The following is a 27,088-nucleotide window of genomic DNA, read 5'->3' as shown; positions in this document are numbered from 1 at the left end:
ACTGATCCAGGCTCTCTATTGTCTGCACCCTTTCTTTCTTTCTTAGCCTCCTCCTTTGTGGAAGAGGCCCTTTGGGGCATAATTACATCAAAGTTGTGCTATGAGGTTGATCATTCTTAGCACCAGAGATGCTGGTTTTATAAAACAAACATTCCACTCCAAAGAAGCTGAAAAATTTAAGCTAAATCCCATGGAGGGCTGTGAGGTGCCACCAGCTCTGATTCCTCATTGCCCCAGGGTGGACCCAGGAGCAGTGGTTTCCTCAGTTTTGACCACATGGGAAGTTGGAAGGGTAGAAAAGAAGGAGGAAGACCAAGGGAGAAAGGGCCTAAGGCTGACTCAGGTTAAAAGAGCCCAGTGAGGGCTGGGCGTGGTGGCTCACGCCTGTAATCCCAGCACTTTGGGAGGCCGAGGTGGGTGGATCATGAGGTCAAGAGATCGAGACCATCCTGGCCAACATGGTGAAACCCCATCTCTACTAAAAATACAAAAATTACTGGGGCATGGTGGCGCACATCTACCAGCTACTTGGGAGGCTGAGGCAGGAGAATTGCTTGAACCTGGGAGGCGGAGTTTGTAGTGAGCCGAGATAACACACCACTGCACTCCAGCCTGGTGACAGAGTGAGACTCCCTCTCAAAAAACAAACAAACAAGCAGCACCCTACCCCCCCCAAAAAAAAGAGCCCAGTGAGAATAGTACAAACAAAACAAAAAAGTTGCACATCATATCCTGGACTCTAAGAATGTCTGCAGTGAACTACTAGTAAGACTATTTTTTTTTTCTGGCAATGGACTGTAAGTGCATGCTTCCTTAGAAATTACAGGGCATTTAAGAGGGTTACATGCAAAAGGTGAAATAAACTCCTCACTGTTCAGAAAATAAACGCTCCTGTTGTACACATGGCTGTGTATTCTTACTTCGTTGCAATGTGGACTTTTGAGAATTATTTAAATGAACAGTAACAGCAAGATGGCTTTAAATTCTTCTTGCCTCTAAAGAAGACTGGGCCCCTAAGTGTCCCTTTATTAAAAATAAACTTAAATGGATAAGCTAGTATGGTGGAAGCAGTGGTCAAAGTTAGAAAGCCAAACAAACAATGTCAGCTATAAGATGCTGATTTTCGGCCACGCGGGGTGGCTCACGCCTATAATCCCAGCACTTTGGGAGGCCGAGGTGGGCAGATCACGAGGTCAGGAGATCTAGACCATCCTGGCTAACACAGTGAAACCCCGTCTCTACTAAAAAAAAAAAAATACAAAAAAATTAGCCGGGCATGGTGGTGGGCGCCTGTAGTCCCAGCTACTCAGGAGGCTGAGGGAGGAGAATGGCGTGAACCCGGGAGGCAGAGCTTGCAGTGAGCCGAGATGGCGCCACTGCACTCCAGCCTGGGCGAGAGAGTGAGACTCTGTCTCAAAAAAAAAAAGAAAAAGATGCTGATTTTCATGTTTCCTGTGTATAGTAGGAGATACTGTGTATACATAGGAGCTCTTTATGCAGCGTTTATGTGACTTGTGATTGCCTTTATGCAGACTGCACTATGACTGCATTTTGTATTATGCTGTGTTAGCAGCTCCTACAGCATGATCTGTAAAATCAGGAGAGAGTGAGTCCCGCTGAACTCTAATTATTGTAATTATTACAATCATATGCAAAGAATGGGAAAAATGACACATAGTAATTATCTTTTTATTTGATCCTCAAACAAGCATAGATATTTCCTTTACCCCACTAAGTGGCCAGGCATGTTAGGAACTTCAGGAGGAACCTTATTCCTTCATCCCTCTGATTTTAGCACAGTCTTCATGAGTGAAACCAAAATGAAAGCAACTTTCAGACCCAGAGGCTGTTACGGCTCAGCTGAACAGGCTGCTCTGATGGTTATAATAATGGCATTTTACACTCTGCCTCTGTTGGAAATATGATATTGTCAATAGCTTGTGGATATCTTTTCCCTCCAGGCTTTGAGTAAAAGGTCACTTCCTGAGAGAGGCTTCCTGATCTAAGTAAGTCTTCCAAATACACATGTCTTCTTCATTATTGTCTCTCACTGCATCCTATTTTAATCACACTTATAACATATTATAATCAGAATTTTATTTTTCCATGTATATAGCAGCAAATGCAACAGCCTGGCATGTGGCAGGTAGTTGAAAGAGGGAATATTACCAATGGTGGCTCCATGAGGCTCTCTGTATCAGGCAGAGAAATCCTCAGTGCATGGGTGTGAACGACAAAGAGCACCTCCCCACGTACCTGAATCACCTTCCTGCCCCTTGTCATCTCCAGAAGAATTTCACCTGAAATTGCCATGTGGGACAACCTCAGTACCTAGGAGAAAGTTTTATAAAACCTAGATGTCAATATTCTGCCCAGAACTTAGGAACTGAATAACTCAACAAGCAGCTCTACTGAGCAAAGTGTATAAGCAGACAGCTCACGACAGAGAAAATAAAATTAATAAACAAATGCAAAAATATATACAACATCGAGACATTAAATAAAAGCATGTTAGATTCTCTATTTTCACCTTTTAAAAATATATATTTTAAACATAACCACTAATTCTAATGAGTTTGAGTTTGAAGTGAAACAGGTATACTCATCCACTGAAAACTGTCCCTACCCTTTTGGAAATGACAACATGGAGGAAGAGTGATGATGATGTTAATACTCTTTGGCCCAATCCTTCAAATTTACACTAAGGAGATAATGCAAAGGAAATTAAAAAGTTAATATGCACAAAACATTATTTCAGTATTTTGTGGGTCATTGTAAACATATGGAAAACATGTAAATGTCCAAAGAACGGCTGTGGTACAAAAAAGTGATTTTTTAAAAAGTTAGCAGACATTAAAGATTGATCAAATGAAATGAGTACTAGGGAAAAAAGTCTACGTAGAAACAGAATACAAAATAATATGTCTATCATACATTCATTCAATTAATAGTAAGCACCTATTGTATACCAGACAGTATTCTAAGAGCTGAGAACGTATCAGCAAACAAAACAAATTCCCTTCCCTCATTGAACTTTTACTCCAGTTGATAAAGATAGACAATAAACCAATAAGGAATAAAGTTGCTTATGATTTCCATCAAAGACAATAGCTCATTACATTCAACCTCCCAGATATATGTCCATAGGTAAGTAAAGTAAAATAATTTTGTTTTTAAAATTCTAGCATTTGTGTTCCATAGTAAATGTGTCTTGGTTACTAATAAAATGAAAAATGCTAAATGTATCTATTGCAGAGGACACAAACCAAAGAAAATTCTGCTTCTCAAAAAAGATAACAAGGATGAAATTAACTCCAGAGGCAAGCATACCTGACTTCATCAGTGGAGTTTAATCTAACTTTTCTCTTGCTATCTTGGTTGAAATTTTACCTGGTTTAAATAAAACCATATTTTTACAGAGCTCAAATCCTCGGAAACTATATATAAAGTAGATCTCTTTCAGTACCCTGTTTGTTACCCTCCTAGTACTTACCATAATTGGCAATCATTTTATTTATTTGGCATGCTTAGTTGCTTTCGGTCTGTCTTCCTCGCTGGAAGGTCAGCCCCATGGTGGCCATGGCCTGTGATACAGTTTGGATATTTGTTCCCTCCAAATCTCAAGTTGAAATTTGATCCCCAGTGTTGGAGGTAGGGCCTAGTGGGAGGTTTTTGGGACATGGGGGCGGATCCCTCATGAACAGCACGGTGATGTCCTCTTGATAATGAGTAAATGCTCACTCTACTAGTTTTCCCATGAGCTTACTGGGAATCTCCTCTCTCTCTCTCCCTCTCTCTCCCCCTCTCCTTCTCTTCCTGCTCTCTCCATGTGGTGGGTTCCTCTTTGCCTTCTGCCATGAGTGGAAGCAGCCTGAGGTGCTCACCAGAAGCAGACGCTGGCACCAAGCTTCTCGTACAGTCTGCAGAACCATGAGCCAAATAAATCTCTTTTCCTTGTAGATTACCCAGCCTCAGTTACTCCTTTTTGGACTCTCTTTCTCTTACATCCCACCTCTGATCTGGGTTCTGCCTACAAAATACTTCCAGAATTCAGTCACTTTACACTACATCCTTTTTGGAAGACAATTCTCCATGGGTATTTCATGTTTATTTCTACCCAACTTTCAAGTGCAGGTGCTGCTAAATTTTGTGCTGACCTATCTTTTCAAGGAGGCTGTATAGCAAATAGCCTTGGAAGACAGTGAATGATAGTGTTACCCTCTGGAGAAGTGGTCCTTTGTTTGCCCTCCAGTATAATAAAGATAATGTCACCCCATAAAAAAGATCACAGGTTAGGCGAGTTTGCTTGTAGTCCATTATAAAAGATTGGGGTTTCCTAAGCTTGGGGCCCCTCTGTTGTGACACAAACTCACTGTATGCACAACATTCACCCAGGCCACTCTGCATCCCCTCATGGAGACTTGAGAGACAAGGAGAATGAGACAATCATGAAGCTCTGCTGACTGCTAAGTCATGAGAAGTAAAGTCCTTTGTCTGTAATCCAGAAGTCTCATGTGTCTTTTACCAGCATTCATGAAACTGTTTCAGGCTAACTCGCTAACTTGCAAGTAGTAGGGTAAAACTCAGGTGTGACAGTTTTTTCTTTTTCTTTTCTTTTTTCTTTGTTGTTGTTGTTGTTCTTTTAAGACAGGGTCTGTCTCTGTTGCCCAGACTGGAGTGCAGTGGCATGATCTCAGCTAACTGCAACTTCTGCCTCCCAGGCTCAAGCTGTCCTCCTGCCTCAGCCTCCCAGAGTAGCTGGGACAACAGGCACTTACCACACCCAGCTAAGTAAGTCCTCACAGTTTTTGACAGTCCTCTACTCCAACTCTGCCACAATCAACCATCATCTCTCACTACTAAGTCTCCTAAAGGGTCTCCTGCTTCCACCCTGGTTCCCCTACAGGCTTTTCTGCACATTGCGGCCAGGATCCATTGAAAACTAAATCAGTTACAGCAACTCCTCTGCTTAAAACCCTCCAGTGACCTCTGTCTTTACAGTGCTTTACAATGCCCCAAGTGCCTGACTCCCTGCTATTTTCCTTTATCTCATTTTGCTCCACACTCCCTACTGCCCCATCAGCTCTAGCCATGCTGTTCTTACTCTTCCTCTAGGTATGCCCCCATCTCAAGGCCTTTACCCTTACTGCTCTCTCTGCCAGAAATGACCTCTCTCAGAGTTAGATCATTTCCTCACCGCTATTAGGCCTCTACTGAAACACTGCTTTCTTAGCAAGATTTTCCCAATCACCCTATTTAGAATTGCAATCCCCCCTTCCTACCGTGCATGCTTGTCCCCTTTCTCTGCTTTGTCTATGTAGCACTTTTTAGCTTCTAATATATCATTTGACATTTCTTTTTGATTATGTCGCCTTGCACTGGAATGTAAGCTCCACGAAGGCAAAGACTTTGCTTTGTCCATTTCAGTATCTCTTACCTAAAACAACTTCCTAATCTACAACAACTTATTAAGTCAGTGCTTAACAAATTGTTGTTAAATGATTGAATTTAGACTTCTAAATCAAGCCAGGCTCAATATCTTATTAATTATGCCACTTTGGACAAGTTGCATAGCCTCTCTGAGACCTAGTTTCCTGATGGTAAGAAGAGAATTATCTTCCTCATATGATTGTTGAGTGGATTAGATGGACACATAAAAAGCACCTACTAGGTATTTAACGAAGTTAATTAAGTTTCATCTTAATAAAATCCAGATGAAATTTATTTTAATTACACACTGGTAATTAATTTGCATCAATTATATACCAGTGATTTTGGTATTGCCAGGGAAAACCTGATGTATTCTGTATCACTAAGCGTATCTTTTCAGCTTTTTATCCTCAGTACACAGCCCAGCTTCTAGCAAACACTAGTCACTCAGTAAGCGTGTGTTGGTTTGTTTTGTCTCTTCTCATCCTAAAAATAATAATGTTAAAGAAAATTGAAAAATATAGAGAAAAACTAAGTCACCTATAGTCCTTTTATGATCATGATTATTATTTTACTGTATTTTCTTCTGGATTTTTTTCCTATGTCTATTTTTAAATAGTAATTGTAGTGTACATATACTTTTATATCTTGCTTTTTTCCACTTACATTTTTGACACAAACATTTTTCTATATAGCTATGTTGTCTTTCCAACCATTAGTTTCTGATAGTTGCGTCATTTTGCCAAGTAGATGTATCATTGTTTACTTCACCATTTTCTCATTATTGGATATTTAAGTAATTTACTGTTCACTTTAATATATTTTAAATGACTTTTTAAAAGAGAGAGGAAAGAACCACCCACCTGCTTCTAAACTACAGCATGTCTGACCCTTTTTGGGGAAGAGAAACTGAATTCCTCTACTCTTCATTTGCAAGAGACACTTCTGAATAATTCATGAGTACATAAAGATGGAAAAGATATACATCATCTAGCTGATTATTAACATAATACAGCCAAATGAAACATTATCCTAAAAAGTCACTTAATTGCAGCTGTGGAAATGAGACTTTGAACATTTTAGAAAGAAGTCATATTTGAGACGTAAATAAATACACTTCAAGATTATTTTAAGACATTGCCTAGTGAAAAATTCTTCCCTGTAAATGGTGGTTATTGGGTTTTTTCCCCACAAAAATGGAAAATCAGTCCTTCCAATTAGCTAAGTTAGTGAACAATCTAAAGAATAATATAGTAAATTTCAAAAATATCTGTAAATAAAATGCAATGAAATTACCTACCTTTTTGCATATAAATGTTAATAGGGTCTTTTTTTGTTTGTTGTTTTTTATTTTTTAATTAGGTCATATGGAAAGTAACTCAGATGGTAATATGAAAACTATGTGCTAATTACTTCAATCGCTGATAATTTTTTAATTATATAATTCCTAAAAGAAAAGTATATTTCTTATATGAAAAATGAAAACATAAACAGAGAAGAAGATAAGTATAATGACATTTGTTTTACACAGGGCCAATGAAAGTAAAAAGAAATGGAGGGTGGGAGGACTACTCACAGACTCTTTGTAGGTTTCTGAATGCACATAAGATTCAAAAACTCAGAAGATATATGAGTTCCATTTTTTTTTTAAGCCACCGTCCTCCATCCCGAGCCCCTGTGACCCGATCGATCTCTGTCAGCTGTGTTCTAGGCCTGATTGCGTAGTTGCATCCTGAATTTCCTTTTGCAGATCTCCTGTGTTCTAATCCGTTTCCTGAATTCAGTGTCCTTATGATTCTTCGTTTATCCCCTTATTTTGGTTAAAGTATATCTTCTACTTGCTTCCTAAGAAGGCAAATGTTTTGAGGACTTGCATAGCTGATAAATACGGTTTTTTTTTGGTTTTGTTTTTTTTTTTAGACAAGGTCTTGCTCTGTCACCCAGACTGGAGTGCAGTGGCGCCATCATGGCTCACTGCAACTTTGACTTCCCGGATTAAAGCGATCCTCCTGCCTCACCCTATGAGTAGCTGGGACCACAGGCGCATGCCACCATGCTCAGCTAATTTTTCAAAATTTTGTGGAGACAGAGTCTTCCTATGTTGCCCAAGCTGTTCCCAAACACCTGGGCTCAAGCAATCTTCCAGCCTTGGTCTCCCAAAGTTCTGGGATCACAGGTGTGAGCTACCACACCTGGCCAGGGAAAAATCTTTATCCTACCCTTTATGCTACTTGATTAACAGTTTGGTTGGGTGTATACTCTTACGATTTTGAAGACATTGCTCCAATATTTTTTGGCATCACTTTTTGGAGTTGCGAAATCCCTGCCACTTAAGACTTACAGGTGAAGGTAGAGGGTTTGGGGGAATACAACTGGCTGTCAGATTTCCGAGATCAGAGTTAAAGGGAAGTTGGTACTGAGAGTTCCATTGTTCAACTTCAAGCCTCCTCCAGTTCAAATCCTCTAGAGAAAAGTCAGTTATTCCTGAAAGACAAGAGGATAGGATAGTTGCCTGGTGGGGATGAGGGGATTTGGAAGATCCACCCACTTATGTTCCTTCTCTTTTTATCCCTACTTATACTTCTCCCCAAACTTCTGCAATACCTGGTTCTTCCAAGAGCTGAGCCTCCAGAGGTTGCCCAGGGCAAATCAGCATACTTCTAGTCTCATCAGATCCACCTTCTCATCTGTTTTCTGACTTTTAAAAATTTTCATTCACTCCTATCTCTTATCTGTGCTCTATGTCCTTGTGAAATAATAACTTTAACAATAACAAACAAAGACATTGTCTTTTTCTTAAAAGTGCCAAAGAGAAACAGCCTCTTTATTCTTCAGATGATGGCCTCTCAGAGCCTCCTTGACTCCAGGCTCCTCTGGTCCACTGTTCTAGTCCCCCCTCTAAGCTCTTGGAGTGCTGTGAACAGATCTCTAGTAGCTATTTTCTGTTCTTTGCTGATGTCTTCTTCTAAAAATACTACACTACACTCTGTATCACACGGTTGAGCACTTGATCACATCCCATCTTGATTCACCTTCTATTTCATGCATATTAACTGTAAGCATCTCACTGCAAGAACAAAGACTAATATTTCTTATGCAGGCCTACAATGCCTAAAGTAGACTATCTCTGTTATTAGTGTGCTTACAGATCACTTGCAGAACTTGTTTAAAACTTAGATTCCCAGACTTCAGCTCTAAGAAACTGAGTATGACTGTGGCAAGGTGCCAGAGACTGGATATCTAACAGGCACAACCATATGATTCTGACATAGGTAGCCTTGGTCTATACACCTTGAGATATATTGTCTAAGGGCAGTCCTGAGCACTTGTTTAATAAACAAATGAGTTATTGCATTGGTTCATTTGTTGTTTTCCCCCATTTTATCTTACAAGGTTGAAAATCTGGTTTCCTTTAATATACCATCATAAATCTAACATCCATGAATTTATCTGAGTCTTTTATTAGACTTATATTTTTTCAAATTTAATAAGAATTCAGGAATGCAAATTTAATATGTTTACAGTCAGCTGTATATAGTTCTAATTTTGTTGCCCCTGATTTATTTCTTACAGGATTCCCAAGGATTTTATTTGTAAAATTTTTTTATTTGGCAAATGTATTAGTCAGCTTGAACTGCCATTAATACCATAGACTGGGTGGTTTAAACAACAGAAATTTATTCTGTCCTGTGGAGTCTGGGAAGTCTAAGATCAGGACACTAGCATAGTCAAATGCTGGTGAGGGCTGTTTTCCTGGGTATGCCTGTGTGTTCCTTCCTAGGTATGTGCATGTAGAAAGACAGAGAGCAAGATCTCTCTCGCTCTTCCTCTTCTTACAAGGCCACCAATCCTACTGAATTATGGCCCCACCCTTATGATCTCATTTAACCTTAATTACTGCCTACACATTCCATCTCCAAATATAGTCACATTGGGGTTAGGGCTTCAACGTATGAATTTCAGAGGGATACAATTCAGTCCATAGCAGCAAACTACCCACAATATTTAGGTACAGTTACAGCTACACATAAATATGAGAACCCAGGGCTTCCATGTGGCAAGTGCTCAGTAAACATTTGTTTGACAAGGAAATAGCCAACTTCTAGAAAAGATGCTACAGCTAAGGGAAAAAGAATATCTGGTGAAAGAATATCCGGTGTGCTCTGCTTTAGAGAGGGTCAAGGTGTGAAAATGAGGAAATATGCATACCAATATATTTACTATATAAAATAATCTACTAAGACTTCCTTTGGGCATAGGAAACATTTAAAAATTCCATTTATATGTATTTTCTTTCTGAAAAAACCTCTATTAAGTAAATTGATATATGTGTAAAAGTAGGTAATAACTCAGATAAAGTTAGTAAAAGAAACAGTCAGACTGACAATCTGAAGTGGTTTATCCTCAAAGGTTTTATGAAGTGAGATTTTTGATAGGCTGGAGAAGAGAGAGGCAGAAATTCGAGCATTGGAGATTAAACACATCCACCACAGTTCACTGGCCAGAGTCAAGTCCCATGATCACATCTGACTTTCGGGGTGGAGGGAGTACAATTCTCCCTTGTATAAGAAGTGGACTGGTCTCACACCTGTAATCCCAGCACTTTGGGAGGCCGAGACAGGCGGATCATGAGGTCACGAGATCGAGACCATCCTGGCTAACACGGTGAAACCCCGTCTCTACTAAAAATACAAAAAGTTAGCTGGGCGTGTTGGTGGCCGCCTGTAGTCCCAACTACTTGGGAGGCTGAGGCAGGAGAATGGTGTGAACCCGGGAGGCGGAGCTTGCAGTGAGCCGAGATCGCGCCACTGCACTCCAGCCTGAATGACAGAGGGAGACTCTGTCTCAAATAAAAAAAAAAAAAAGAAGTGGACTGGTCCGTGAATTGTAGTAAAGCCTGTCACAATGACTGTAAAGACGTTTTCAATGCAAAATCGACCGTATTCTCCAAGGTATTTGTTGAAACATTTTATTTTTACTTATTTGAGTGTTGGCAACAATGCTTGACTGCTGCATAGAAAATAAAAGCAAAAGATGGCTTCAAGTTCCACAGCCGCTGGTAGATTTGTGCAGCAATCTCTCTTCCACACCTCTCTTTGGCATCTGCGTGCATCTGAAGAGACAATTTTGGTCTTCGAGGTTTCAGAATTGATTGAAAGTGAAATAATTAGGGTCTCTTGCTTTGTCGGAAAAAGCCAGAACCTGAAAGGTGCCCCGAAGGGAGGAGTAGAGAAGAAAGATGCTGGTGCTTACGAATCTGCTGAAAGCCCCTCTCAACAGTTTTCTTATCCTCCTTTACTTGGAGAGCTGAGCAGCGAGTTCAATGAACAGAGACAGAAATCTAATCCAGCTGTCTGGCATGCCACTTACAAGAAACAGATACCCATCTTCCTCAGGACAGCATTCTCAGGGCTCACGAAGCAGCCAACCTTTCTTTTTTTGAAAGCGAAAGCTAAACCTTTCAATACTGCTTCAACAGACTCAGAATTTCATTGTAATTGTCTCAGAAATGGTCCACAAGTACTACTAATTAACAAGTATGAAATTTATGATTCTATGCCACAGTTCCAGGAGATACTGGTCCAGTACCCAAATGACGTAACTTCAAAATGAACAGCTTCATATTAGTGGGGATAGGGGTGAGTCATAGAATAAGAGGAAAGAAAAGTAACCTAAATATGCCCATTTGTAACTGCTATGGGGTCTGAAGCCATTTTATTTAGCTTGACTGGGGGAAGGGCCTTGGCACTAATCTAAACAGAAGAGAATATTCATAAACTAATTTGACCAGGGCGTGTAGCTATGGGCAAAATTTCACTGTATATGAGCAATTTGGAATCGTGTTGCAACTTAGGCCTAGTGATATTTCACTATAGTAGAACTTTTCTAACTAATTTCTACTCGAGCAATCTACCAGGTTAAGCAACTGTCTACAGTTTTACTGTAAAATATCCCAACTGGATACTATAGCCACTAAAAACTGGCAACTGGTAGGCTAATCTCTTATAATCCATGTACTTCTTCATTACCCACCAGTTGAGTTGTATACTTGCCAAGAGTGAGCTGCTGTTATTTGTCCCCAGACTTACTAATATCAGTTGTACTTGTTTTAATTATAATATTTAATTACATATGTAAACTGATGAAATGTAAATGTGAGAAGAAAGAGTTGCTTGTTCTCTAAAAACAGGCCTGAATGCCTTGGAAAGATTCGATAAAAGGAAATTGCAGGAGAGATAAAGGTAAAAGATTAAAGGGAAAAATAAAATAAATTTAGAAGAATTCTGTATTCATTGCTTTGCAGGTGACTTTATTTCATTTTAGTTACTGAAAATGGACATCTTTATAATTATAATGTGATTTATGCAAGATAGACACAGAACTTCAATCCTTTACTCAAAGAGAAGCACTTGGTCCTACATTAAAAGACTGAAAATTAACGCATAGTAATCAGCTATAAGTAAACACAAAATTTTTAAGCTAAGTGATCTTTTTGTTTTTCTTTCATTTTTTCAATTTTTTGTTAGAAAAAATATTCAAATCTACAGAAAAAATATACAGAGCTTCAGGACAATAAATGCCTGTATACCTTCACTATGTTTCATCAATTTTAATATTCTGCCACATTTTTAGTCTCTCTTAATACATATATACATGTATATACACATGCAGATATTTTAAGAACCATTTGAAAGCAAATTGAAGACACTGTAATACTTTACCCCTAAATATTCCAGCCAGCATCTCCTAAGAATAAAGATATTCTCTTATATAACCACAATGCTATGATCATTTTTAGAAAATTGATAATTTAGTAACATCACCTAATATACTGTCTTTATATATTCCCAGAAGCCTCCAATACGTCTTTTATAGCATTTTCCCCACACTTAGAATCCACATCAAGTTTCACCCATTGCATTTCCTTATTTTGTCTCTTTATCTTCTTTTAATTTAGAATAGCATTTTTATACTATCTGTTTTTTATGACGTTGATTTTTTTAAGAGTCTAGACCAGTTCTTACTGATCACTCTATATAATGGATTTGTCTGATTATTTGCTCATTATTAGATTCAGTTGAAACATCTTTTTTGTAAGAACACTGAATAAGTGATATGTACTCGTATCTGAAAAAAAGATTGAAATATTATCGTCATTGGTATCAGTACCTTTCCTCACAAAAGTAAATGTAATCACTTGCTGAAGATACATTTTTTTGTAATTAGTAGTTTATCCGTGAGAAGGTATTTCACTATCACATGAATACTCTATTCTCCAACAACTTTGATCCAATAGTTATAGCTCCTATCAACAATCTTTGCCCAGCTCAAGTGTTACATAGATAACCGCAAAAGAAAGATTTCCTAATTCTGCAATTCCTTCTACTTTTATTGGCTGACATTTTTACGCTCCTACTGTCTCCGAATAAGAGCTTTCCCTCATACTTCCCTTTCTCTATTTCTCTTTCATTCTTTAAGTATCTCATGAACTCAGAAATTTCTTTTATTCAATGTGCTACAATCTATTACTTTCGTGATTTTTTGATGCTCAAATTGTCCCAGATTTTCACAGTGGAAGGCCCTTGTATTCGGCTTCTGTGATTGTTCATATCTCCATTAGTCCCTGAACAGTTGTGTTATAGCACCAGACTTCTTTGTATTTTCACTGAAATCAGTCATTTTTTCCAAAAAAACTTGATTCTTTTACTAAGAAATGATATTTGAAAACTAAGATCTGGGTACTAGATGTGCTTATTACTACTTGTGTGTCTTGTTTCTAGTCTATAATAATTCCTTAATATTATCAAATATTCAGTCAATGTTTGAGTTTCTATAAGTGTTGAAATTCTACAAGTACTGCCTGACTCTTTCTCTCTCTCTTTTCCCCTCTTCTTTTTTTGTGTGTTAAAACCAGGACCCAAATAAGGCCAGTACCTGCAGGTGGTTGATATTTGTCCCCTCTTGTTTCTCCTTTACTTTTCTTACAGTGAATTTGTTCATGCAGTGATTTTTATTCCCTTCTGGAGTATCCTACAGTACGGGTTTTGCTGATCACATCCCCATGGTGTGATTCGACATGTTCTTCTGTATCTAGTATGTCCGGTAAGTTGGTTGTTAGATCCAGAGGGTTTCTTTATATTTTGGCAAGAATAGCTCATAAGGTATGTCACATATTTCCATCAGAAGGCAAATAATGCCTAGTTGATTCTTTGTATGGGATGTCAGCAACAATTGGTGATCACTGCCGAGATCCACTAACTTGTTAGGATTGCAAAATAGTGATATTCAAATTCTACCTTCTTCATTTATTCTTTGGAATACCTATAAGTAGACATTTTTCCTCACCAAATATTTGGTTACCCAGGGATATAGTTTGAAAGGAAAGATAAGAATATTTTTAGCTTGGTCAGGTGCAGTGGCTCATGCCTGTAATCCCTGCACTTTGGGAAGCCGAGGAGGGTGGATCACCTGAGGTCAGGAGTTCAAGACCAGCCTGGCCAGCATGCTGAAACCCTGTCTCTACTAAAAATACAAAAATTAGCCAGGCATGGTGGCACACGCCTATAATCCCAGCTACCTGGGAGGCTGAGACAGGAGAATCGCTCAAACCTGGGAGGGAGAGGTTGCAGTGAGCCAAGATCGCGCCATCACACTCCAGCATGGGCAACATAGCGAGACTCCATCTCAAAAAAAAAAAAAAAAAGAAAAACGAAGAATATTCTTAGCTTTTTTTTCCCAGAGCAATGAGTTGATTACCTAGAATTTTCCAAAAGTGACCAATAATTTCTTTGCTATCATTATAAACTCATGAATTTAAACCTATTTCATATGCTTCAATTTGCTGCTATTATTTTCCTAATTATGTTCAAAGTGTTCCAGATTTTGTCCAGGAAAAAAAACCTGCTCAAGATGATTCCTGCACCCTTTTGTCACAATCCCAGTTGTTTTTAATATTTAGCTTACTTTCTGGTAGGACAAGATGTTCCAGGCTTATCTTGTAAACTTTTTGCCCTAGATTCTAGAATCTGCCATTTACTCATCAAATTCTGGTTCCTTTTAATGAGAATGAAGATACAGAGACCACAATTAGGACAGTAGAGGTGTTCACTGCTGTGAGGTTATCATTGTTTTTCAGGTTATTTTAGGGAAAGGGCTACAAAATACTTTTTACAAAACGATAAAATAGAGCACGTGTTCATACTGATACTTCCAATTCAAATCCAAGACTGAAGAACTTTTCTTAAGCTCATCAATCTGATTACTTCTATCTGTATCTCTTTTATCCTATACCAAATGTCCCAGCTTGCAGCATCTCATTATCATATTATATCCTATTTACTTTATCCCACAATATTACTCCTCAGTTTGAGAACAGCACTTACATTACCATCGATAACATGATTACCAAAAGCAGTTTAAGATTATTTTGTCCTTTTTGTTTCTTCAGTTGGTCCTTTAGATATAATCCACTAGGAATGTAAAGAAAGCTTTAATATAGTTAACCATAATTTAAACTTACTTGAAATAATCCCCCTCTCTGTGGGTATGCCACCAACTAAACACATTTAGATTCATTTGCTTTAGTTTGTTTCTGATTTTTAGGATTATTTTTATTTTGTTTTATAATTATATAAAATATTTACATTGTTACAAAGTCAAATCTAAAAGTCAAATTATGTTCGGGGAAATCTACCTTCTCTGTCTCCTTCACACTATTTTCTCCCTCCTAAAGAATAATCAATATGTTTTGTCATCAAATAAATGTATTATGTAACTATATATTATAAATGGAAAGATAGATGTATTTCTTTTTTTTTTTTTTCTTTTTTTGAGATGGAGTCTTGCACTGTCGCCTGGGCTGGAGTGCAATGGCGTGATCTTGGCTAACTGCAACCTCTGCCTCCTGGGTTCATGCTATTCTCCTGTCTCAGCCTCCCGAACATCTGGGATTACAGGTGCACACCACCACACCCAGCTAATTTTTTGTATTTTTAGTAGAGACGGGGTTTCACTATGTTGGCCAGACTGGTCTTGAACTCCTGACCTCATGATCTGCCCGCCTTGGCCTCCCAAAGTGCTGGGATTACAGGCATGAGCCACACCACACCTGGCCCAAACATAGATGTATTTCTACCTTACCTGTCTTAGTTTGTTTGTGTTACTGTAACAGAATACCATAGACTGAGTGATTTATAAAGAAAATACAATTATTTCTTAACAGTCCTGGAGGCTGGGAAGTCCAAGGTTGAGGGACCCACATCTGGTGAGGGCCCTCTTACTGCGCCATCCCATGGAAGAAGGAAGAAGGGCAAGAGATCACAGGTGCATGAGAGAGGAAGGGGGCCAAACTCATCCATTTATCAGGAACCCACTCTGTGATAACTAACCCACTCCCACAATAATGACATTAATTCATTCATGAGAGCACAGCCCTCAGGATCTAATCACCTCTTAATAGTCCCAGCTCTCGACACTGCTGCATTGGGAATTAACCTTTCAATACACAGACTTTGGGAGATATATTAAAACCACAAAGTCCACCCTTTAAAAGTGGTAACATACAATACATACCACTTTTCTCTACCTTTCTTTTCTTCATATATAATACATATACTAAAGATGCTCTATAGAAGATATGCCTCATTCTCTTTACAAACTCATAATTTACTGTGCTGCTATAATGAAGGTTATTTAACAAGTGCATGCTCTACTGATGAACATTTGGAAAGCCCAATGTTTTGCTACCACACATAATACTGGAATAAATAGTTTTTTCAGTTATCCCCTCTACTTGAATGTTCAATTTCTAATTTTACATGCTCCAAACCGAACTATGTTGATCTCTTCTCTAAATTCATTCCTCCTTTGTTTTCACCACCTCAATAAGTAGTGTCACCATGAATCCAATTGCTCAGGCCAAAAACCTAAGAATCATGACTGATTCTCTTCTATCTTATATACCCTGCATCTAAACTGAAATCTTTCTCCTGCTCAAAACCTTCCAAATGCCTCCCATCATACTTAGAATAAAAACCCAAACCCTTATATGACCTTAAGAATTATCATAATGTGACTTTTCATCACCTTTTTGATCTCATTTCCTCCATTGTTCCCTCGTCTTAGTCTGTTCTGTGTTGCTATAAAAGAATACCTAAGACTGGGACATTTTATTTTATTTATTTTATTTATTTATTTTTTTTTTTTGAGATGGAGTTTCGCTCTTGTTGCCCAGGCTGGAGTGCGATGGCGCGATCTCAGCTCACCTCAACCTCCGCCTCAAGACTGGAAAATTTTTAAAGAGAAGTGGTTTATTTAGCTCATGGTTCTGCAGGCTGGGAAGTCTAAGGAGAGAGTTCTGGTTTCTGGTGAGGGCTTTTGTGCTGACAGCATAGTGGAAAAGGTCAAAAGGGAAGCAGACACATGTGAAGAGAGAAAACAAAAGGGATGCCCTGGCTTTATAACAACCCACTCTTGAAGCAACTAATCCATTCTCATAAAAACTAAGCTAGTCTTGCCAGAGTAAGAACTAACTATTGTAAGAATACCACGAAGCCATTCAGGAGGGATCTACCCCTATGACCCAAACACCACTCACTAGGCCCCACCTCCCAATACCATAACATTAGGAATCAAATTTCAACATGAGTTTTGTCGGGGACAATCCATATCCAAACTATAGCACCTTTCTCACTGCAGCTTAGCAGCACGGGCTTCCTTGCTGTTCCTGGAAGATGCATCATGCCCACTACAGAATCTTTGCACTTGCTTCCCTGTACCTAAAACGCTCTTTACGCCAGATATTTTCCCAGATTACTCCCTCACTTCCTTGGGGCACTGCTCAAATATTCCCATATTGAGAGATCTTCCTTCATCATGGAGCTAAGACATCTCTCACTGTTGCTCTATGGCTTTTGTGATTTTTTTTTTTTTTTTTTTTTTTTTGAGACGGAGTCTCGCTCTGTTGCCAGGCTGGAGTGCAGTGGCGTGATCTCGGCTCACTGGGTTCAAGCGATTCTCCTGCTTCAGCCTCCCGAGTAGCTAGGATTACAGGCACATGCCACCACACCCAGCTAATTTTTGTATTTTTAGTAGAGACGGGGTTTCACTATGTGGCCAGGATAGTCTCGATCTCCTGACTTCATGATCTGCCCGCCTCCACCTCCCAAAGTGCTGGGATTACAGGCGTGAGCCACCACACCCGGCTCTATGGCTTTTTATCCCTGTCTGTTTTTAATAATAATACTTATCACTACTGACAATGCATTATTTATTTATTTATGTGTTTATTCATTTATGCCTTCACCACTATATTGTAAACCCCTCAAGGGTTGTCTATTCTGTTAAGTATCCAGACACTTAATTATTATCCCATGAATGAATGAATAAATGAATGAACATGATTGTCAGTGTCCAACTATTTTGAATTATCTGGCAATTTGAAATCTTCATGTGATTTGACTTTGAATAGGAAGTAAGTTACACATTTAATAACTAATTTTAAAAGATGTAATTTTTAATGATTAGCTAAGAATAATTACAAATCTGTGCAAACCAATTGTAAAGAAAAATAAAAGCTTTATTGTTGTGGTTTCTTAATTGGTTTACAAAACTTCAAGGTCAGACAAATTGTTTCTTTGATTGTTTTCCTTTGATTGTTTTGATTGTTTCCTTCCTCTGCAAAGACTGTCATAATACTCATGACAGTACTATGGCAATAATACTGTGTGTCATGAAAAGATTATTTAATTTATAAGAAAACATACACTGGCTTTCAAAACAGTAAAATCATTAAGTGATTCATCCAATTTACTTAATGATTATTCAGTAAGTAAAGCTTAACAGATGGACAGAAGCTCACTGTTAATTTTTTTTCTTTATAACATCCTACCCTTAACACCAAAGAATTACAACATTCTGATTCAAGAAAGAAATGACAGGCAAATTAACATTGTATTTTTTACTTTAGATGAGGAATACCTTACCCTCAAATTTCTACCCAGAGGAGAGCTAAAAGAACTATCTTCAAGAAGCAACACATGCACATCCACTTACTTGAACAAGTCAGAAAGCCAGGAGTCAGCTTGGACACGCCTCTTCCCCATTTCCTGCACTCTCCTCCACCCAATCAGTCACAGAGTCCTAGCAGTTTTATTTACTAAATATGTCTCAAGGTCATCAGTTTATGGCATTAGACAGCCACTGTCCCAGTTCTGTTACTTGGATTAAAAAGTAGCTCCCTGAAAGGTCTTCTCACATTCACCCTTTTTCCTTCAGATCCATTCTCCAGTCTACAATAGAGTGATATTCCAACATGTAAATCCAGTAATACAGTGGTTTCTGCTACTCTTTGGAGGAAGATCCTGGTCCTTAATATGACCTAAAGGCACATGTGTTTGGCCTCCGACTAACTCCCCTACCTCATTTTGAATCATTCTTGCCTTAGCTCTTTCCACTGGAGCCACATCATTCTCCTGTTAGTTCCTTGAAAATGCAAACTCTTTCTTGCCTCTGAGCCCTGACACAAGAGGCTCTGATTTCAAGGCAAAGACTGCTTCACTGGGGAAGCTTCTCAGTCCCTCCAGAGTAAGAGAGGTCCTCCTGTTACAAATCCTCATAGTTCACTGAACTTTTCCACCCTAATTCATGTCACAAGTACAGATTTAATTTGCTCATTTGTTTAATATTTCTCTTTTATATTAGTGTAAGCACCTTAGAGCAGAAACCACAGTATTGATGCTCACCATTATATCCCAACACCTAACATAAAATCTAGTATAGAGATTCAATAAATATTTATTGTATGATAACAGCATGAGATGAAACAGTCAAACACTGGCATAGGGACTTGGGGTACATTTGAGAGCATTTTTAGAGCATCACTGAAAACTGGAATGGGGTCCCAGAAAAAAGTTGAAGAATTATCTCCTATGGAGACTCTTAAAAACAGGATATCTTATATATGACTAGAACTGCACTATCCAGTATGGTAGCCATTAGCCACATGCATGTGGCCATTGAGCTCTTAGAATATGGCTAGTCCTAATTGAGGAGTGCTGTAAGTATGAAAGACACGGCATATTTCAGACTTGGCAAAAAAAAAAGTAAAATTTCTCAATAATTTTTTACAAGATTATATATTGAAATAATATTTTGGATAAACTGGGGTCAACAAAATATATTGATAAAATTAATTTTATCTCTTTCTACCATTTTTAATGTAACTACTAAAAATTTTTATGTGGCTTATGTTATATTTCTACTAGATCTTAATGGTCTAGGGTATTTCAGGACCAATGTGGTTTGAATATTTGTGTTCCCTCCAAAATTCATGCTGGAACTAAATCCCCAATGCAACAGTGTTCACAGGCGGGTCCTCTAGGAGGTGATGAGACCATGAGGGCTCCATTTTAATGGATGGGCTCAGTGCCTTATAAAAGGTCTGGAGGGAACGAGCTAGGCCCTTTTTGCCCTTCCATCTTTTCAGCTATGTAAGGACATAGTGTTTGTCCCCTTGGGAGGACACAGTAACAAGTTGCCATCTTGGAATCAAAGAGTGAGTCCTTACAGACACTGAATCTGCTAGCACCTTGATCTTGGGCTTCCTAACCACCAAAACTATGAGAAATAAATTTATCTTATTTATAAATTACCCAGTCTAAGGTATTCTAGCGTAGCAATAGTCTCAGTCCATTCCATAGCAATAGGAATGGACTAAGACAAGGACAATATTGCCTGAAGCTGGGCATGACAGTGGGACACATCATTAACATGAGTTTGGATACTGCAAGAAGTTATGAAGAATCTTCTTGTGTTAGCAATGTGTTTCTGTTTTACCACCAGTCTCACTTGACTGTGCCTGTGCTACTTTACCACATATTCAAATATTTGCTCAATATATTGCCCTGCTTGGTCAAACAGCCTTTACAAACTGAATTTCAAAGCCCTTCTTCATACTTTTATTTAATCAGTGTCCTGAAAGGTTGCATAAAGTTTGCAAGGTTTGGCCTTCTCACTTTACTGAATTCTAAAGGGTCAGTTTGTTGATAGAAGACTTGGCATGAAGTTTGGCATGATGAATCATTTTTACTCAAAGAAACTGGAAACTAGACATTGAAAGTAGCAGTTGTGTCTAGAACTCTCAATACAAGTTTTTATGGATTCTCTTCATATTTCTGAAAGTTTCATCCCTTTTTGCAGCTTTCTTTGCACTCTTACAGCAGTTCGCTCTTTTTTTTTTTTTTCAAAATGAAATCAAGTTTATTAAGAAAGTAAAGGAATAAAGAATGGCTACTCCATAGACAGAGCAGCCCCAAGGGCTGCTGGATGCCCATTTTTATGGTTATTTCTTGATGATATGCTAAACAAGGGGTGGATTATTCATGCCTCCCCTTTTTAGACCATATAGGGTAACTTCCTGTCGTTGCCATGGCATTTGTAAACTGTTCTGGTGCTAGTGGGAGAGCAGCAGTGAGGGCGACCAGAGGTCACTCTCGTGGCCATTTTGGTTTTTGTGGGTTTTGGCTGGCTCCTTTACTGCAACCTGTTTTATCAGCAAGGTCTTTATGACCCGTATTTTATGCTGACCTCCTATCTTATCCTGTGACTTAGAATGCCTTAACCATCTGGGAATGCAGCCCAGTAGGTGTCACCCTCATTTTACCAGCTCCTGTTTAAGATAAAGTTGCTCTCTCTCACAGGCCTCTGACATTTCCCCCCCTCCCTTTTATAAAAGAATCCTCAATCCTAAGGGTTGCAGAGGGACAAAGATCTGTCTTCTGTAACTTCTTCAGGCTGAATAGGGGTAATAATATTCCTTCCTAACTATGAGGGTCTCTTGCATTCAGGGTAGAGAGGAGCTCAGTCAGAAAGCATCAGGATGGTAAGGTCCATTTATAACTCTTGAGTTTCGACAGAAGGTGATATCTGGAAGATTATTAAGTGTATAATTTAAGAAAGCACTCAGTAAGCTTGTCCTGTATTCCTGCGCAAACAGTATAACAGCAATATATTCCACAAGATTAAGCAAAATAAGTGAAGTTACTCCAAGTAAACTAAATTAGAAGGCTTTTCATGAACTGGGCAACTGTTGGAACTAAGCTGATATGGGGTTGTTAGCTGATTGCAATGTGCCCGGAATTAGAAGACTGATCCAGATTTTTACATTACCCATCCTTCTTGTTTCTTCTGAGGAACAGTCAAAAATCACTGGTTGGTTTACAGGAATAAGCAGGGTTAGCCTAAATTGCAGAAACAAACTTAAAAACAACTGAGACTAGAATTCAATAACCAGTGTACTATAGTTCTTGAAACATAATATTTCTCTCTCCACTTTCCCATTTTTACTAAAGACAAATCGTGGTAAAGCTGAAGGCAGACAGATCCCCAAAATTAAGGGTTCCATTTTACACTGGTTCCTGGATCCCCAAAAGGAGGGCAATACTATGGAAGAAGACAATGCAGTGCTTCGACTCTGCATTTCTTGCAAGGCAACCCAAAGCCAAGTTTTCCGTAACTTTGGAACGTAACACATTTATGCAAATATAGTCCAAAGAAAGCAAAACACTATTTCACATTTGATAATGCCTTCTGTATGATTTTTATACCAAATGAGCCAAATTTCACCTTTATAATAATGTACTATTAACATTAAACTCAATTTTTAATAAAACCTTATAGATATATTTACCCAATTTTAATGTTTAACCAAAACATAAGATTCTTATAAACCTTTTATAACCCTTTACATTTTTTTGTGAAAGAGCAGATCAGTGCTTTAAGAAAAACCTGTTGTGCTTCTATTTCAGTGTTTAATATACAAGAAAACTGAATAATAGCCAATATGTTCACACATAGAATCTCTTACAATTAATTTTTATAAATCTTTCACAACTTGTTTAAACCTTTAGATTTTTTTTCTTACTTAAAACAATCCTTTAACACTTTAATCTAGGCTGAAAAAATTTCACATTCCCATGCCTTCTTATAATCTTTTTTTTACCAAAAACACATTTCACTTTTCTTATACACCTTGCATGTAAAACTGTTTCTTCAGTAGGCCGGGCCCAGTGGCTCATGCCTGTAATGCCAGCACTTTGGGAGGCCAAGGTGGGCGGATCACGAGGTCAGGAGATCGAGACCATCCTGGCTAACACAGTGAAACCCCGTCTCTACTAAAAACACAAAAATTAGCCGGGGATCATGGTGGGTGCCTGTAACCCCAGCTATTCGAGAGGCTGAAGCAGGACAGTCGCTTGAACCTGGGAGGCAGAGGTTATAGTGAGCAGAGATCCTGCCACTGCACTCCAGCCCGGGCGACAGTGAGAGACTCCGAGACCAGCTAGGATCATAATGACAGGATCAAATTCACACATAACAATATTAACCTTAAATGTAAGTGGGCTAAATGCCCCAATTAAAAGACACAGACTGGCAAACTGAATAAACAGTCAAGACCCATCAGTGTGCTGTATTCAGGAGACCCATCTAACATGTAAAGACACGCATAGGCTCAAAATAAAGGGATGGAGGAAGATTTACCAAGCAAATGGAAAGAAAGAAAAAAAGCAGGGGTTGCAATCCTAGTTTCTGATAAAACAGACTTTAAACCAACAAAGATCAATAAAAGACAAAGAAGGGCATTAGATAATGGTAAAGGGATCAATGCAACAAGAAGAGGTAACTATCCCAAATATACATGCACCCAACACAGGAGCACCCAGATTCATATAACAAGTTCTTAGCCACCTACAAAGAGACTTAGACTCCCACATAATACTAGTGGGAGATTTTAACCCCCGCTGTCAATATTAGACAGATCGAGACAAAAAATTAACAAGGATATTCAGGACTTGAATTCACCTCTGGATCAAGCAGGCCTAATAGATATCTACAGAACTCTCCACCCCAAATCAACAGAGTATACATTCTTCTCAGTGCCACATAGCACTTATTCTAAAATCAACCACAAAATTTTAAGTAAAACACTCCTCAGCAAATGCAAAAGAATGGAAATCATAACAGTCACTCAGACCACAGTGCAATCAAATAAGAACTCAGGATTAAGAAACTCACTCAAAACCACACAACTACATGGAAATTGAACAATCTGCTCCTGAATGACTACTGGGTATATAACGAAATTAATGCAGAAATAAAGAAGTTCTTTCAAACCAATAAGAAAAAAGAGGCAACGTACCAGAATCCCTGGGACACAGCTAAAGCAGTGTTTAGAGGGAAATTTATAGCACTAAATGCCCACATCAGAAAGTAGAAAAGGTCTGAAATTGACACCCTAAAATCACACTCAAAAGAACTAGAGAAGCAAGAGCAAACAAATTCAAAAGGTAGCAGAAGACATAACTAAGATCAGAACAGACCTGAAGAAGATAGAGACATGAAAAACCCTTCAAAAAACAATGAATCCAGGAGTTGGTTTTTGGAAAAAATTAACAAAATAAATAGACCACTAGGTGGACTAATAAAGAAGAAAAGAGAAGAATCAAATAGACACAATAAAAAATGACAAAGGGGATAACACCACTGATCCCACAGAAATACAAACTACCATCAGCGAATACTACAAACACCTCTATGCAAATAAACTGGAAAAACTAGAAGAAATGGATAAATTCCTGGATACACACACCCTCCCAAGACTAAACCAGGAAGGAGTCAAATCCCTGAGTAGACTAATAATAAGTTCTGAAATTGAGGCAGTAATTAATAGCCTACCAACCAAAAAAGCCCAAGACCAGATAGATTCACAGCCAAATTCTACCAGAGGTACAAAGAGGAGCTGGTACCATTCCTTCTGAAACTATTCCAAACAACAGAAACAGAAGGACTCCTTCCTAATTCATTTTATGAGGCCAGCATCATCCTGAGACCAGAACCTGGCAGAGACACAACAAAAAAAATTCAGGCCAATATCCCTGATGAACATCAATGTGAAAATCCTCAATAAAATACTGGCAAACCAAATCCAGCAGCACATCAAAAAGCTTCTCCACTACAATCAACTTGGCTTCATCCCGGCAATGCAAGGCTGGTTCAATATACAAAAACATGGATAAAGCTGGAAGGCATCATTCTCAGCAAACTAACACAGGAACAGAAAACCAAACACCACATATTCTCACTCATAAGTGGGAGTTGAACAATGAGAACACATGGACACAGTAAGGGGAACATCATACACCGGGGCCTGTTGGGTTGTTGGGGGGAAGGGGAGGGAGAGCATTAGGACAAATACCTAATGTATGCGGGGCTTAAAACCTAGATGGCAGGTTGATAGGTGCAGCAAACCACCATGGCACATGGTATGTAACAAACCTGCAGGTTCTACGCATGCATCCCAGACCTTAAAGTAATATAAAAACAAAAAGAGGGGGCTCTAACCCACTCTGTTTTAGGAGAGACTCTAACTCCCCTAAGTTGGGCCTCTAACCCAATCCCATTCTTTACCCAGGTATATGCACCCCACTTACCCAAAGTCAGCCCATTGATGCACACAGATTATTTTCCTTTGGGTTGGGGGTCTCTTCAGTATTGTCCCTTCCATGGTCCACCAGAAACATGTTACAGGACCCAAAGGTAGCCGTTGGGTCAGGGTTTCTGCTCTATAATCACTTCTGTGGTCACCAGAAATATGTTACAGGAAAGGGACCCTGATCCAGACCCCAAGAGAGGGTTACTGGATCTCACACAAGAAAGAATTCAGGGTGAGTCTGCAGTGCAAAGTGAAAGCAAGTTTATTAAAGTAAAGGAATAAAAAAATGGCTACTCCATAGACAGAGCAGCTGCTCATGTAATTCTTATATACTGTCTTCTTAAGATTCTGAAGCAAATGAACATATGGATTTATTTTGTTATCCCCAACATCTAACCTAGCACAGTGCTTTGCACAAGTTAGAGACTCAATAAATATTTTCTTGAATTTGTTGAATGAATGAACTTTTCCTCATTCTGATCACTGCTTGACTTCAAGCTCAGCACTTACTACAAATTTAACTTAAAGGCTTGTACTTAATGGGATCGTTTTAGGACCATTTCATGAGTATGTATTTTGAGTGGCTAACACAATCATAGAGTCTTTAACTTCCTTATAATGCCTATGCCAATGCTTTAAACATTTTAGAGGTTCAATATATGATAACCAACTAACAAGTTATAATCCTTAGACCAAATATTATCTCCCATAGAGGTGAAAGACCAGACCAGGCATTGCTCTTAGCATGCCCACTACCTGGTCAACAGGCTAAGCTTATGTATAAAACTATTATTCACACAACTTGGTAAGCATGCCTCTAAACTGTAAGCTGTAGTTTATTAATTTAGTATAAGCTGCTACTGCTAAAATAGGAAGGCAAAATGATTTATTTTGCACATAAACTCTATAGGACATAAAGATGATTGAAAAACTACATCAAGAGTGTACTGAAAAACTTATCTTAGCCAATTAGGTCTAGGTGAATAGAGCAACAAAGTAGCTGCATGTATCTGATGCACTAATAAAACAACCTTCATGTTTGACCAGCAGCAACCAAGCACTTGTTGCTGCACAAGGACACTGAAAGACACAGCAGCGTGCCTGTTGACTGCCAAAAATCAACATGAGAAGACAGATAACCTTGGTACCTGGCAGCCCAAGAGAGTTGCTTTGTTTCAGCAAAAGCATCAGGCAGCCTAAGTAGGTGAAGGACAGTGAAGCAAACAGCCACAGTTTTAGAACTTTTGCCAACCAGAGGGCAGTCTAAATGTACTCTTGAGGTGGGTCAACATGAATCTGAACATTAACCACTCAGATACTAGTAAATTGCTCGCCAATTCAGTTTTTGAGAGTTCAACTCTCATCAAGGAGTCACAACCTCAAGGCAGAAGAGACTTTGCATCATAGAACGTTTTTCTTTCACACTGATAACCCAGGAAGTAATACTATCAGCAAAATAACTTTTAATCATAACAGATTAACAGGTGTGTGTGTGTGTGTGTCTGCATGTGTGTGTGTGTACTTCCCCAGGTTTTACAAACTTGAATAATCAACATTTGTATGTATAAATGGCTGACCTGGCCTGTGCCTGGTTCATTATTACTTTTATCCTTAGTGACCACGAAGTACCTTAGCAATGGTCTAGAAAAAACATATACAGAAAAATTGCAATCTCATTTCAGTAACTGACAGTGGGTCATAGGCATTGTAGCAATCACAACCTCTAGCCGTTCCAGTTTTCTATAAACAAAGAAATAGTCAATTGGCCAATTGATGTGGATTCAACTAGAATATAAACATTATCTGTGCCACCACATTCTCTTCTTGCTAAGAATGGCAATTTGCCATTCCCCAAATAACCAATGTTGCAAAGAGTTCCCAGACAAACTCACAAAATCCTATTTAACCTACAATGGGGCTGAGATGCTATAGAAGAAAATGAGAGATAAACAGGGAATGAGCAGAAAGGAAAATTGAGATTTTTATAGAGCAATGATAATAGGAAAATTCCAAGGGGAATTATTAATTAAGGTATGAGTTATTAACAATATTAAATTATCTGAGAACATAAGTACAATTTGTAATAATGTTTCCATGGTGAAATGTGTCTGAAATGATTTTCTGAAATAAACTCTGCTTTAAATCATTTTTTGCCTAGAAAAAAATTAA

General features: G+C 38.5%; 1 long non-coding RNA gene across 1 annotated transcript in view; it reads right to left on the bottom strand.

The window, feature by feature from the left end:
- The window catches only part of LOC131383352 (uncharacterized), a 163,654-nt gene that overhangs the window by 132,691 nt on the left and 3,875 nt on the right, over positions 1-27,088 (bottom strand). The window lies entirely within an intron of this gene.

Source organism: Hylobates moloch, unplaced genomic scaffold (genome assembly GCF_009828535.3).
Source record: "Hylobates moloch isolate HMO894 unplaced genomic scaffold, HMol_V3 SCAFFOLD_4, whole genome shotgun sequence".
Taxonomy (NCBI): domain Eukaryota; kingdom Metazoa; phylum Chordata; class Mammalia; order Primates; family Hylobatidae; genus Hylobates; species Hylobates moloch.
The sequence above is the reverse complement of the archived record's forward strand: the minus strand, read 5'-3'. Positions and strand labels throughout refer to the sequence as shown.